This window comes from Bombina bombina, chromosome 2 (genome assembly GCF_027579735.1).
Source record: "Bombina bombina isolate aBomBom1 chromosome 2, aBomBom1.pri, whole genome shotgun sequence".
Classification (NCBI taxonomy): domain Eukaryota; kingdom Metazoa; phylum Chordata; class Amphibia; order Anura; family Bombinatoridae; genus Bombina; species Bombina bombina.
This window is the reverse complement of record NC_069500.1, coordinates 667,564,528-667,578,272: the sequence shown is the minus strand read 5'-3', so window position 1 is coordinate 667,578,272 and position 13,745 is coordinate 667,564,528. Positions and strand designations below refer to the sequence as shown.

The 13,745-nt window shown below is 42.8% G+C and overlaps 1 protein-coding gene across 2 annotated transcripts in view; it reads left to right on the top strand.

Moving 5' to 3' along the window:
• FSD1L (fibronectin type III and SPRY domain containing 1 like) overlaps nucleotides 1–13,745 on the top strand; it is a 194,469-nt gene that overhangs the window by 109,898 nt on the left and 70,826 nt on the right. The gene's annotated exons all lie outside the window — the stretch shown is intronic.

Below are 13,745 nucleotides of genomic sequence, written 5' to 3'. Positions count from 1 at the left end.
ACTCGCTTACGCTAATGAGCTGAGAACCACAATAGAATGCAAGCGCAAGAATGACTCATTGCGTCATCCTAAGGGGGTGGGTCCCCCTGTGGTTAGAGCCGTTATTGGCTCAGAAGACGTCCATTATAATCAACACGAACGGAGCGCGAATGCCGGGTGGAGGATGAGAATAATGGGAAACAACATAAATTATTAAAAATAAAGGTATATATTTAAATATTTACAAATTGATGAATGAAAGTCCAGTTTTTTATAAACAACTGTTACAGAGAACCTTAGTCATGAAGCTGACTTTACATTCACTTTAAGGAAGGCCCTGCTTCTGCAGGGTCCATTCCTTCATCCAAATCTTGTTTCTCTGAAGCTGACTGCTTGGAGATTGAAAGCTTGATTCTTTCTAAGCATGGTTTTTCTGAGTCAGTCATTGAGACTATAATTCAGGCTCATAAGCCTGTGACTAGGAAGATTTATTATAAGATTTGGCATAAATATTTGTATTGATGTGAATCCAAAGGCACCTCTGCACCCTAGATTACTTCCATTCTCCTTTCCCTTTGGTTGAATGACTGGGGATTGTGGGTAAGGGGAGCGGTATTTAACAGCTTTTGCTATGGTGCTCTTTGCTGGTAAGCGTAATTAAGATGATCCGTGGACTCACCGTGTCAAGAAATAAATAAATGTATCAGGTAAGAATAAATTATGTTATTTATGTGTTTAATATGTGTGTGTATGTGTGTGTATATATATATATATATATATAAGCATATGCATATATATTTACTGGGAACACACAGTTCCCATAGGCTGTAAACTAAAGGCACTTTTCAGTTTTCTGAGTGCTAATTGCTACCGTGAGCTTGCGATAGCAATAAACAGCCACTTGTAATGGCTGGTTAATTATCGCGCTCCCGCAAACTGGCAGATTTTTTTCCCGTTTGCAGGAGTGTGATAATTTAGTGCTCCACATGTAATCTAACCCTAAATGTTTTAATATATTTTATATTCTTTATAATTAAAGGGATAGTAAACGTAGGAATAAATTGTACATAATTTCTCCAACATAGGTGTGTCCGGTCCACGGCGTCATCCTTACTTGTGGGATATTCTCTTCCCCAACAGGAAATGGCAAAGAGCCCAGCAAAGCTGGTCACATGATCCCTCCTAGGCTCCGCCTACCCCAGTCATTCTCTTTGCCGTTGTACAGGCAACATCTCCACGGAGATGGCTTAGAGTTTTTTAGTGTTTAACTGTAGTTTTTCATTATTCAATCAAGAGTTTGTTATTTTCAAATAGTGCTGGTACGTACTATTTACTCAGAAACAGAAAAGAGATGAAGAATTCTGTTTGTATGAGGAAAATGATTTTAGCAACCGTAACTAAAATCCATGGCTGTTCCACACAGGACTGTTGAGAGCAATTAACTTCAGTTGGGGGAACAGTTTGCAGTCCCTTGCTGCTTGAGGTATGACACATTCTAACAAGACGATGTAATGCTGGAAGCTGTCATTTTCCCTATGGGATCCGGTAAGCCATGTTTATTACGATTGTAAATAAGGGCTTCATAAGGGCTTATTTAAACTGTAGACTTTTTCTGGGCTAAATCGATTGATTATTAACACATATTTAGCCTTGAGGAATCATTTTATCTGGGTATTTTGATATAATAATATCGGCAGGCACTGTTTTAGACACCTTATTCTTTAGGGGCTTTCCCAAAGCATAGGCAGAGTCTCATTTTCGCGCCGGTGTTGCGCACTTGTTTTTGAGAGGCATGGCATGCAGTCGCATGTGAGAGGAGCTCTGATACTTATAAAAGACTTCTGAAGGCGTCATTTGGTATCGTATTCCCCTTTGGGTTTGGTTGGGTCTCAGCAAAGCAGATACCAGGGACTGTAAAGGGGTTTAAAGCTTAAAACGGCTCCGGTTCCGTTATTTTAAGGGTTAAAGCTTCCAAAATTGGTGTGCAATATTTTCAAGGCTTTAAGACGCTGTGGTGAAAATTTGGTGAATTTTGAACAATTCCTTCATGTTTTTTCGCAATTGCAGTAATAAAGTGTGTTCAGTTTAAAATTTAAAGTGACAGTAACGGTTTTATTTTAAAACGTTTTTTGTACTTTCTGATCAAGTTTATGCCTGTTTAACATGTCTGAACTACCAGATAGACTGTGTTCTGAATGTGGGGAAGCCAGAATTCCTATTCATTTAAATAAATGTGATTTATGTGATAATGACAATGATGCCCAAGATGATTCCTCAAGTGAGGGGAGTAAGCATGGTACTGCATCATTCCCTCCTTCGTCTACACGAGTCTTGCCCACTCAGGAGGCCCCTAGTACATCTAGCGCGCCAATACTCCTTACTATGCAACAATTAACGGCTGTAATGGATAATTCTGTCAAAAACATTTTAGCCAAAATGAACCCTTGTCAGCGTAAGCGTGGCTGCTCTGTTTTAGTTACTGAAGAGCATGACGACGCTGATATTAATATCTCTGAAGGGCCCCTAACCCAATCTGAGGGGGCCAGGGAGGTTTTGTCTGAGGGAGAAATTACTGATTTAGGGAACATTTCTCAGCAGGCTGAATCTGATGTGATTACATTTAAATTTAAATTGGAACATCTCCGCATTTTGCTTAAGGAGGTATTATCCACTCTGGATGATTGTGAAAATTTAGTCATCCCAGAGAAACTATGTAAAATGGACAAGTTCCTAGAGGTGCCGGGGCTCCCAGAAGCTTTTCCTATACCCAAGCGGGTGGCGGACATTGTTAATAAAGAATGGGAAAGGCCCGGTATTCCTTTCGTCCCTCCCCCCATATTTAAAAAATTGTTTCCTATGGTCGACCCCAGAAAGGACTTATGGCAGTCAGTCCCCAAGGTCGAGGGAGCGGTTTCTACTTTAAACAAACGCACCACTATTCCCATAGAGGATAGTTGTGCTTTCAAAGATCCTATGGATAAAAAATTAGAAGGTTTGCTTAAAAAGATGTTTGTTCAGCAGGGTTACCTTCTACAACCCATTTCATGCATTGTCCCTGTCACTACTGCCGCATATTTCTGGTTTGATGAACTGCTTAAGGTGCTCGATAGTGACTCTCCTCCTTATGAGGAGATTATGGACAGAATCAATGCTCTCAAATTGGCTAATTCTTTCACTCTAGACGCCTCTTTGCAATTGGCTAAGTTAGCGGCTAAGAACTCTGGGTTTGCTATTGTGGCGCGCAGAGCGCTTTGGTTGAAATCTTGGTCGGCTGATGCGTCTTCCAAGAACAAGCTACTAAACATTCCTTTCAAGGGGAAAACGTTGTTTGGTCCTGACTTGAAAGAGATTATCTCTGATATCACTGGGGGTAAGGGCCACGCCCTTCCTCAGGATCGGCCTTTCAAGGCAAAAAATAGACCTAATTTTCGTCCCTTTCGTAAAAACGGACCAGCCCAAGGTGCTACGTCCTCTAAGCAAGAGGGTAATACTGCTCAGGCCAAGCCAGCTTGGAGACCAATGCAAGGCTGGAACAAGGGAAAGCAGGCCAAGAAACCTGCCACTGCTACCAAGACAGCATGAAATATTGGCCCCCGATCCGGGACCGGATCTGGTGGGGGGCAGACTCTCTCTCTTCGCTCAGGCTTGGGCAAGAGATGTTCTGGATCCTTGGGCGCTAGAAATAGTCTCCCAGGGTTATCTTCTGGAATTCAAGGGACTTCCCCCAAGGGGGAGGTTCCACAGGTCGCAGTTGTCTTCAGACCACATAAAAAGACAGGCGTTCTTACATTGTGTAGAAGACCTGTTAAAAATGGGAGTGATTCATCCTGTTCCATTAAGAGAACAAGGGATGGGGTTCTACTCCAATCTGTTCATAGTTCCCAAAAAAGAGGGAACGTTCAGACCAATCCTAGATCTCAAGATCTTAAACAAATTTCTCAAGGTCCCATCGTTCAAGATGGAAACCATTCGAACTATCCTTCCTTCCATCCAGGAAGGTCAATTCATGACCACGGTGGATTTAAAGGATGCGTATCTACATATTCCTATCCACAAGGAACATCATCGGTTCCTAAGGTTTGCATTTCTGGACAAACATTACCAGTTCGTGGCGCTTCCTTTCGGATTAGCCACTGCTCCAAGGATTTTCACAAAGGTACTAGGGTCCCTTCTAGCGGTGCTAAGACCAAGGGGCATTGCAGTAGTACCTTACCTGGACGACATTTTGATTCAAGCGTCGTCCCTTCCTCAAGCAAAGGCTCACACGGACATTGTCCTGGCCTTTCTCAGATCTCACGGCTGGAAAGTGAACGTGGAAAAGAGTTCTCTATCCCCGTCAACAAGGGTTCCCTTCTTGGGAACAATTATAGACTCCTTACAAATGAGGATCTTTCTAACAGAAGCCAGAAAAACAAAGCTTCTGGACTCTTGTCGGATACTTCATTCCGTTCCTCTTCCTTCCATAGCTCAGTGCATGGAAGTGATCGGGTTGATGGTGGCGGCGATGGACATAGTTCCTTTTGCGCGCATTCATCTAAGACCATTACAACTGTGCATGCTCAGTCAGTGGAATGGGGACTATACAGACTTGTCTCCGAAGATACAAGTAAATCAGAGGACCAGAGACTCACTCCGTTGGTGGCTGTCCCTGGACAATCTGTCTCAAGGGATGATGTTCCACAGACCAGAGTGGGTCATTGTCACGACCGACGCCAGTCTGATAGGCTGGGGCGCGGTCTGGGGATCCCTGAAAGCTCAGGGTCTTTGGTCTCGGGAAGAATCTCTTCTACCGATAAATATTCTGGAACTGAGAGCGATATTCAATGCTCTCCAGGCCTGGCCCCAGCTTGCGAGGACCAGGTTCATACGGTTTCAATCAGACAACATGACGACTGTTGCGTACATCAACCATCAGGGGGGAACAAGGAGTTCCCTAGCGATGGAAGAAGTAACCAAAATTATTCTTTGGGCGGAGTCTCACTCCTGCCACCTGTCTGCTATCCACATCCCAGGAGTGGAAAATTGGGAAGCGGATTTTCTGAGTCGTCAGACATTGCATCCGGGGGAGTGGGAACTCCATCCGGAAATCTTTGCCCAAGTCACTCACCTGTGGGGCATTCCAGACATGGATCTGATGGCCTCTCGTCAGAACTTCAAAGTTCCTTGCTACGGGGCCAGATCCAGGGATCCCAAGGCGGCTCTAGTGGATGCACTAGTAGCACCTTGGACCTTCAATCTAGCTTATGTGTTCCCGCCATTTCCTCTCATTCCCAGGCTGATAGCCAGGATCAAGCAGGAGAGGGCGTCGGTGATCTTGATAGCTCCTGCGTGGCCACGCAGGACTTGGTATGCAGATCTGGTGAATATGTCATCGGCTCCACCTTGGAAGCTACCTTTGAGACGAGACCTTCTTGTTCAGGGTCCGTTCGAACATCCGAATCTGGTTTCACTCCAGCTGACTGCTTGGAGATTGAACGCTTGATTTTATCGAAGCGAGGATTCTCAGATTCTGTGATCGATACTCTTGTTCAGGCCAGAAAGCCTGTGACTAGAAAGATTTACCACAAAATTTGGAAAAAATATATCTGTTGGTGTGAATCTAAAGGATTCCCTTGGGACAAGGTTAAGATTCCTAGGATTCTATCCTTCCTTCAAGAAGGATTGGAAAAAGGATTATCTGCAAGTTCCCTGAAGGGACAGATTTCTGCCTTGTCGGTATTACTTCACAAAAAGCTGGCAGCTGTGCCAGATGTTCAAGCCTTTGTTCAGGCTCTGGTTAGAATCAAGCCTGTTTACAAACCTTTGACTCCTCCTTGGAGTCTCAATTTAGTTCTTTCAGTTCTTCAGGGGGTTCCGTTTGAACCCTTACATTCCGTTGATATTAAGTTATTATCTTGGAAAGTTTTGTTTTTAGTTGCGATTTCTTCTGCTAGAAGAGTCTCAGAATTATCTGCTCTGCAGTGTTCTCCTCCTTATCTGGTGTTCCATGCAGATAAGGTGGTTTTACGTACTAAACCTGGTTTTCTTCCAAAAGTTGTTTCTAACAAAAACATTAACCAGGAGATTATCGTACCTTCTCTGTGTCCAAAACCAGTTTCAAAGAAGGAACGTTTGTTGCACAATTTGGATGTTGTTCGCGCTCTAAAATTCTATTTAGATGCTACAAAGGATTTTAGACAAACATCTTCCTTGTTTGTTGTTTATTCAGGTAAAAGGAGAGGTCAAAAAGCAACTTCTACCTCTCTCTCTTTTTGGATTAAAAGCATCATCAGATTGGCTTACGAGACTGCCGGACGGCAGCCTCCCGAAAGAATCACAGCTCATTCCACTAGGGCTGTGGCTTCCACATTGGCCTTCAAGAACGAGGCTTCTGTTGATCAGATATGTAGGGCAGCGACTTGGTCTTCACTGCACACTTTTACCAAATTTTACAAGTTTGATACTTTTGCTTCTTCTGAGGCTATTTTTGGGAGAAAGGTTTTGCAAGCCGTGGTGCCTTCCATTTAGGTGACCTGATTTGCTCCCTCCCTTCATCCGTGTCCTAAAGCTTTGGTATTGGTTCCCACAAGTAAGGATGACGCCGTGGACCGGACACACCTATGTTGGAGAAAACAGAATTTATGTTTACCTGATAAATTTCTTTCTCCAACGGTGTGTCCGGTCCACGGCCCGCCCTGGTTTTTTTAATCAGGTCTGATATTTTATTTTCTTTAACTACAGTCACCACGGTACCATATGGTTTCTCCTATGCAAATATTCCTCCTTAACGTCGGTCGAATGACTGGGGTAGGCGGAGCCTAGGAGGGATCATGTGACCAGCTTTGCTGGGCTCTTTGCCATTTCCTGTTGGGGAAGAGAATATCCCACAAGTAAGGATGACGCCGTGGACCGGACACACCGTTGGAGAAAGAAATTTATCAGGTAAACATAAATTCTGTTTTTGCATTTTGTGCACAATTATGTAACAATGATAGACCTAAAAAAGAAAGCTTATTAACGATTTAAGCCCCCAAAAGTTTACTTGCCTTACCTGCATTGCTGTCCTCTTTGACGCTGCAGTTCTTTTCAAAACTACATCACAGGCTTGTTTTCTAATCACAGCGCACCAGATTGTGCCATTCAAGTAAATTTAGTGTGCTCTGACGCTAGGTAAAGCGGGAAGATGACGGCAATGAAGTTAAGGTAAGTAAACCTTTTGGGGACTTAAAGTGACAGTGTACACCAATTTTCATATACCTGCATGTAATGGACACTACTATAAATAAGATTATGCACAGATACTGATCTAAAAATCCAGTATAAAACCTTTTAAAGACTTGCTTAGAAGCTCCCAGTTAGCACTGTTGATGAGGTTAGGCTGGGACACCTAGTGAAAAGGGCTGGAAAAACAGGAACAGCAGACACTCCCCGGCATATGAAAAGACCCATTAAACAAACAGGAGCAACAGGAGTCTGTAGACTTGGGTCAGCATATCTGATACTTTGGGACTTGGTTAGGAGTCTGAAAATCAGCATAATGTTATTAAAAATAAGCAAAACTATATACTATACACTTCCAGATGGGCTATATAAATGGTTCATCTGCAAAAAATGTATGCAAAGAAAAATTAGTGTACAATGTCCTTTTAAATAAAGCGACTTGAAACACACTTTTTTTCCTCCAATGATTTATATGATTTCCATTTTATTTCTCTAATCTAATTTGTTTTGTTCTTTTAGTATCTTTTGTTGAAAAGGATACCAATGTAAGCTCAGAAGCTGTTGATTTACTTGCCCTGGCTGCATTTGATGCTACTTTTTGGACCACCTAGATTAGTCTCCTCTTCCCTTACTCATTCCCCCTTCACTTTACAGATATAGAAGATGCTATTAATCACCATTAGTTAACTGTGCAGTAGTTTTCTTGAAATGTTATATAAAGCATAATATTCTTGTAAAACATGCTGCAGGGATTTGTTGGTGTCTGGGAGTTACATTAATATTATCTTTGAATGCAAATCTGTATTTCTTGTGATGGATATGTTCTAAACAAACTCATAACAAAATAATACAACCATATATTGATAAACTGATCTTAAACTGGTATTCTAATGCAAAACTTGCATGCTTTAAATTGTTGGGTTGTAATCTAGCACGTAGTAAGCTCAGATTAATAATGGCCCTTTAAAATTATAAAGCATATTTTGCAACAAAATAAGTTTAACAACAAACACACACATCATTTAGTATTTTGTTGTTGTTTTTTTATCATGATTCCAGGTAATGTTTATTCTAACAAGTCTAACACCTGAATATGTTGTCTCTAATAAAGAGGTTGTATAAATTGTGTTTCTCCAACATTGGTGTGTCCGGTCCACGGCGTCATCCTTACTTGTGGGATATCTCTTCCCCAACAGGAAATGGCAGAGAGTCCCAGCAAAGCTGGCCATATAGTCCCTCCTAGGCTCCGCCCACCCCAGTCATTCTCTTTGCCGTTGCACAGGCAACATCTCCACGGAGATGGTTAAGAGTTTTTTTGGTGTTTAAATGTAGTTTTTATTCTTCTATCAAGTGTTTTGTTATTTTAAAATAGTGCTGGTATGTACTATTTACTCTGAAACAGAAAAGGATGAAGATTTCTGTTTGTGAGAGGAAGATGATTTTAGCAGACTGTAGCTGGGACTAAAATCGATTGCTGTTTCCACACAGGACTGTTGACATGAAGTAAGTTCAGTTGGGGGAAACAGTTAGCAGACTTTTCTGCTTAAGGTATGACTAGCCATATTTCTAACAAGACCATGTAATGCTGGAAGGCTGTCATTTCCCCTCATGGGGACCGGTAAGCCATTTTCTTAGTCAAACAAACAGAATAAAGGGCTTAAGATGGGCTAAAAAACTGGTAGACATTTTTATGGGCTAAATCGATTGCTTTATTTGGGCATTTTATTCATATTTATGCTGACAATTTGCATTTATAAACTTGGGGAACGTTTATTAAACGGCAGGCACTATGTTAGACACCTTTTCCAGTCAGGGGGCCTTCCTAGTTGTAGACTGAGCCTCATTTTCGCGCCATTACTGCGCAGTTGTTTTTTGAGAGCAGGTCATGCAGATGCATGTGTGAGGATCTGAAATTTGCTGGAAAAGCTTCTAGAAGGCGTCAATTGGTATCGTATTCCCCTCTGGGCTTGGTTGGGTCTCAGCAAAGGCTATAGCTGGGACTGAATAGGGGTTAAATTTGTAAACTGCTCCGGTTCCGTTATTTTAAGGGTTAAAGCTCTGAAATTTGGTGTGCAATACTCTTAATGCTTTAAGACACTGTGGTGAAATTTTGGTAATTTTTGAACAATTCCTTCATACTTTTTCACATATTCAGTAATAAAGTGTTTTCTGTTTAAAATTTAAAGAGACAGTAACGGTTTTGTTTTAAAACGTTTTTTGTGCTTTGTTGACAAGTTTAAGCCTGTTTAACATGTCTGTGCCTTCGGATAAGCTATGTTCTATATGTATGAAAGCCAATGTGTCTCCCCATTTAAATTTATGTGATAATTGTGCCATAGCGTCCAAACAAAGTAAGGACAGTACTGCCACAGATAATGAAATTGCCCAAGATGATTCCTCAGATGAGGGGAGTAAACATGATACTACATCATCTCCTACTGTGTCTACACCAGTTTTGCCCACACAGGAGGCCCCTAGTACATCTAGTGCGCCAATGCTTATTACCATGCAACAATTAACGGCTGTAATGGATAACTCCATAGCAAATATTTTATCCAAAATGCCTACTTATCAGAGAAAGCGCGATTGCTCTGTTTTAAACACTGAAGAGCAGGAGGGCGCTGATGATGATTGTTCTGTCATACCCTCACACCAATCTGAAGGGGCCATGAGGGAGGTTTTGTCAGATGGGGAAATTTCAGATTCAGGAAAAATTTCTCAACAAGCTGAACCTGATGTTGTGACATTTAAATTTAAATTAGAACATCTCCGCGCACTGCTTAAGGAGGTGTTATCTACTCTGGATGATTGTGACAACTTGGTCATTCCAGAGAAATTATGCAAGATGGACAAGTTCCTAGAGGTTCCGGTGCACCCCGACGCTTTTCCTATACCCAAGCGGGTGGCGGACATAGTAAATAAGGAGTGGGAAAAGCCCGGCATACCTTTTGTTCCCCCCCCCTATATTTAAGAAATTATTTCCTATGGTCGACCCCAGAAAGGACTTATGGCAGACAGTCCCTAAGGTCGAGGGGGCAGTTTCTACTCTAAACAAACGCACTACTATTCCTATCGAAGATAGTTGTGCTTTCAAAGATCCTATGGATAAAAAATTGGAGGGTTTGCTTAAAAAGATTTTTGTACAGCAAGGTTACCTTCTACAACCCATTTCGTGCATTGTTCCTGTCACTACAGCAGCGTGGTTCTGGTTCGAGGAACTAGAAAACTCGCTTAGTAGAGAGACTCCATATGAGGAGGTTATGGACAGAGTTCACGCACTTAAATTGGCTAACTCTTTTATTTTAGATGCCGCTTTGCAATTAGCTAGATTAGCGGCGAAAAATTCAGGGTTTGCTATCGTGGCGCGCAGAGCGCTTTGGCTAAAGTCTTGGTCAGCGGATGTGTCATCCAAGACAAAATTGCTTAACATCCCTTTCAAAGGTAAAACTCTATTTGGACCAGAATTGAAAGAGATTATTTCAGACATCACTGGGGGAAAGGGCCACGCCCTTCCACAAGATAGGCCTTTCAAGGCCAAAAATAAGTCTAATTTTCGTTCCTTTCGCAATTTCAGGAATGGACCGGCCTCTAATTCTGCATCCTCTAAGCAAGAGGGTAATGCCTCACAACCCAAACCAGCCTGGAAACCGATGCAAGGCTGGAACAAGGGTAAGCAGGCCAAGAAGCCTGCCGCTGCTAACAAAACAGCATGAAGGAGTAGCCCCCGATCCGGGACCGGATCTAGTGGGGGGCAGACTCTCTCTCTTTGCTCAGGCTTGGGCAAGAGATGTTCAGGATCCCTGGGCGCTAGAAATAGTTTCTCAGGGTTATCTCCTGGAATTCAGGGAACTACCCCCAAGGGGAAGGTTCCACATGTCTCACTTATCCTCAAACCAAATAAAGAGACAGGCGTTCTTACATTGTGTAGAAGACCTGTTAAAGATGGGAGTGATACACCCAGTTCCAATAAAGGAACAAGGAATGGGATTTTATTCCAATCTGTTCGTAGTTCCCAAAAAAGAGGGAACTTTCAGACCAATTTTGGATTTGAAGATCCTAAACAAATTTCTCAGGGTACCATCGTTCAAGATGGAAACCATTCGAACGATTCTACCCACTATCCAATATAAATAAAATTTATGACTACCGTGGATCTAAAGGATGCGTACCTACATATTCCTATCCACAAAGAACATCATCAGTTCCTAAGGTTCGCTTTTCTGGACAAGCATTACCAGTTTGTGGCCCTCCCATTCGGGTTAGCCACTGCTCCAAGGATTTTCACAAAGGTACTAGGGTCCCTTCTAGCGGTTCTAAGACCGAGGGGCATTGCAGTAGTACCTTACTTGGACGACATTCTAATACAAGCGTCGTCCCTGTCAAAAGCAAAGGCTCATACAGACATCGTTCTGGCCTTTCTCAGATCACACGGATGGAAGGTGAACATAGAAAAAAGTTCTCTGTCTCCGTCGACAAGAGTTCCCTTCTTGGGAACAATAATAGATTCCTTAGAAATGAGGATTTTTCTGACAGAGGTCAGAAAGTCAAAACTTCTAAGCACTTGTCAAGTTCTTCATTCTGTTCCTCGTCCTTCCATAGCGCAGTGCATGGAAGTAGTAGGGTTGATGGTTGCAGCAATGGACATAGTTCCTTTTGCACTAATTCATCTAAGACCATTACAACTGTGCATGCTCAAACAGTGGAATGGGGACTATACAGACTTGTCTCCAATGAATCAAGTAGATCAGAAGACCAGAGATTCACTCCGTTGGTGGCTGACCCTGGACCATCTGTCCCAGGGAATGAGCTTCCGCAGACCAGAGTGGGTCATTGTCACGACCGACGCCAGTCTAGTGGGCTGGGGCGCGGTCTGGGAATCCCTGAAAGCTCAGGGTCTATGGTCTCGGGAAGAGTCTCTTCTCCCGATAAACATTCTGGAACTGAGAGCGATATTCAATGCTCTCAGGGCTTGGCCTCAACTAGCAAAGGCCAGATTCATAAGGTTCCAATCAGACAACATGACGACCGTTGCGTATATCAATCATCAGGGGGGAACAAGGAGTTCCCTGGCGATGAAAGAAGTGACCAAAATAATTCAATGGGCGGAGGATCACTCCTGCCACCTGTCTGCGATCCACATCCCAGGTGTGGAAAACTGGGAGGCGGATTTTCTGAGTCGTCAGACATTCCATCCGGGGGAGTGGGAACTCCATCCGGAGATCTTTGCCCAAATAACTCAATTATGGGGCATTCCAGACATGGATCTGATGGTGTCTCGTCAGAACTTCAAGGTTCCTTGCTACGGGTCCAGATACAGGGATCCCAAGGCGACTCTAGTAGATGCACTAGTAGCACCTTGGACCTTCAACCTATCTTATGTATTTCCACCGTTTCCTCTCATTCCCAGGCTGGTAGCCAGGATCAATCAGGAGAGGGCCTCTGTGATCTTGATAGCTCCTGCGTGGCCACGTAAGACTTGGTATGCAGACCTGGTGAATATGTCATTGGTTCCACCATGGAAGCTACCTTTGAGACAGGACCTTCTTGTTCAGGGTCCATTCGAACATCCAAATCTGGTCTCCCTCCAGCTGACGGCTTGGAGATTGAACGCTTGATTGTATCGAATCGTGGGTTTTCAGATTCTGTGATAGATACTCTGGTTCAGGCCAGAAAACCGGTAACTAGAAAGATTTACCATAAAATATGGAAAAGATATATCTGTTGGTGTGAATCCAAAGGATTCCCATGGGATAAGATAAAAATTCCTAAGATTCTCTCCTTTCTACAAGAAGGTTTGGAGAAAGGATTATCTGCAAGTTCTCTAAAGGGACAGATCTCTGCTTTATCTGTCTTACTACACAAAAGACTAGCAGCTGTGCCAGATGTTCAAGCATTTGTTCAGGCTCTGGTTAGGATCAAGCCTGTTTACAGACCTTTGACTCCTCCCTGGAGTCTAAATCTAGTTCTTTCAGTTCTTCAAGGGGTTCCGTTTGAACCTTTACATTCCATAGATATTAAGTTACTATCTTGGAAAGTTTTGTTTTTGGTTGCAATTTCTTCTGCTAGAAGAGTTTCAGAGTTATCTGCTCTGCAGTGTTCTCCGCCCTATCTGGTGTTCCATGCAGATAAGGTGGTTTTGCGTACTAAGCCTGGTTTTCTTCCTAAGGTTGTTTCTAACAAAAATATTAACCAGGAGATAGTTGTACCTTCTTTATGTCCGAATCCAGTTTCAAAGAAGGAACGTCTGTTACACAATTTGGACGTAGTCCGTGCTCTAAAATTCTATTTAGAGGCTACAAAAGATTTCAGACAAACATCTTCCTTGTTTGTTGTTTATTCTGGTAAAAGGAGAGGTCAAAAAGCGACTTCTACCTCTCTTTCCTTTTGGCTTAAAAGCATCATCCGATTGGCTTATGAGACTGCCGGACTGCAGCCTCCTGAAAGAATCACAGCTCACTCCACTAGGGCTGTGGCTTCCACATGGGCCTTCAAGAATGAGGCTTCTGTTGACCAGATATGTAAGGCAGCGACTTGGTCTTCACTGCACACTTTTGCCAAATTTTACA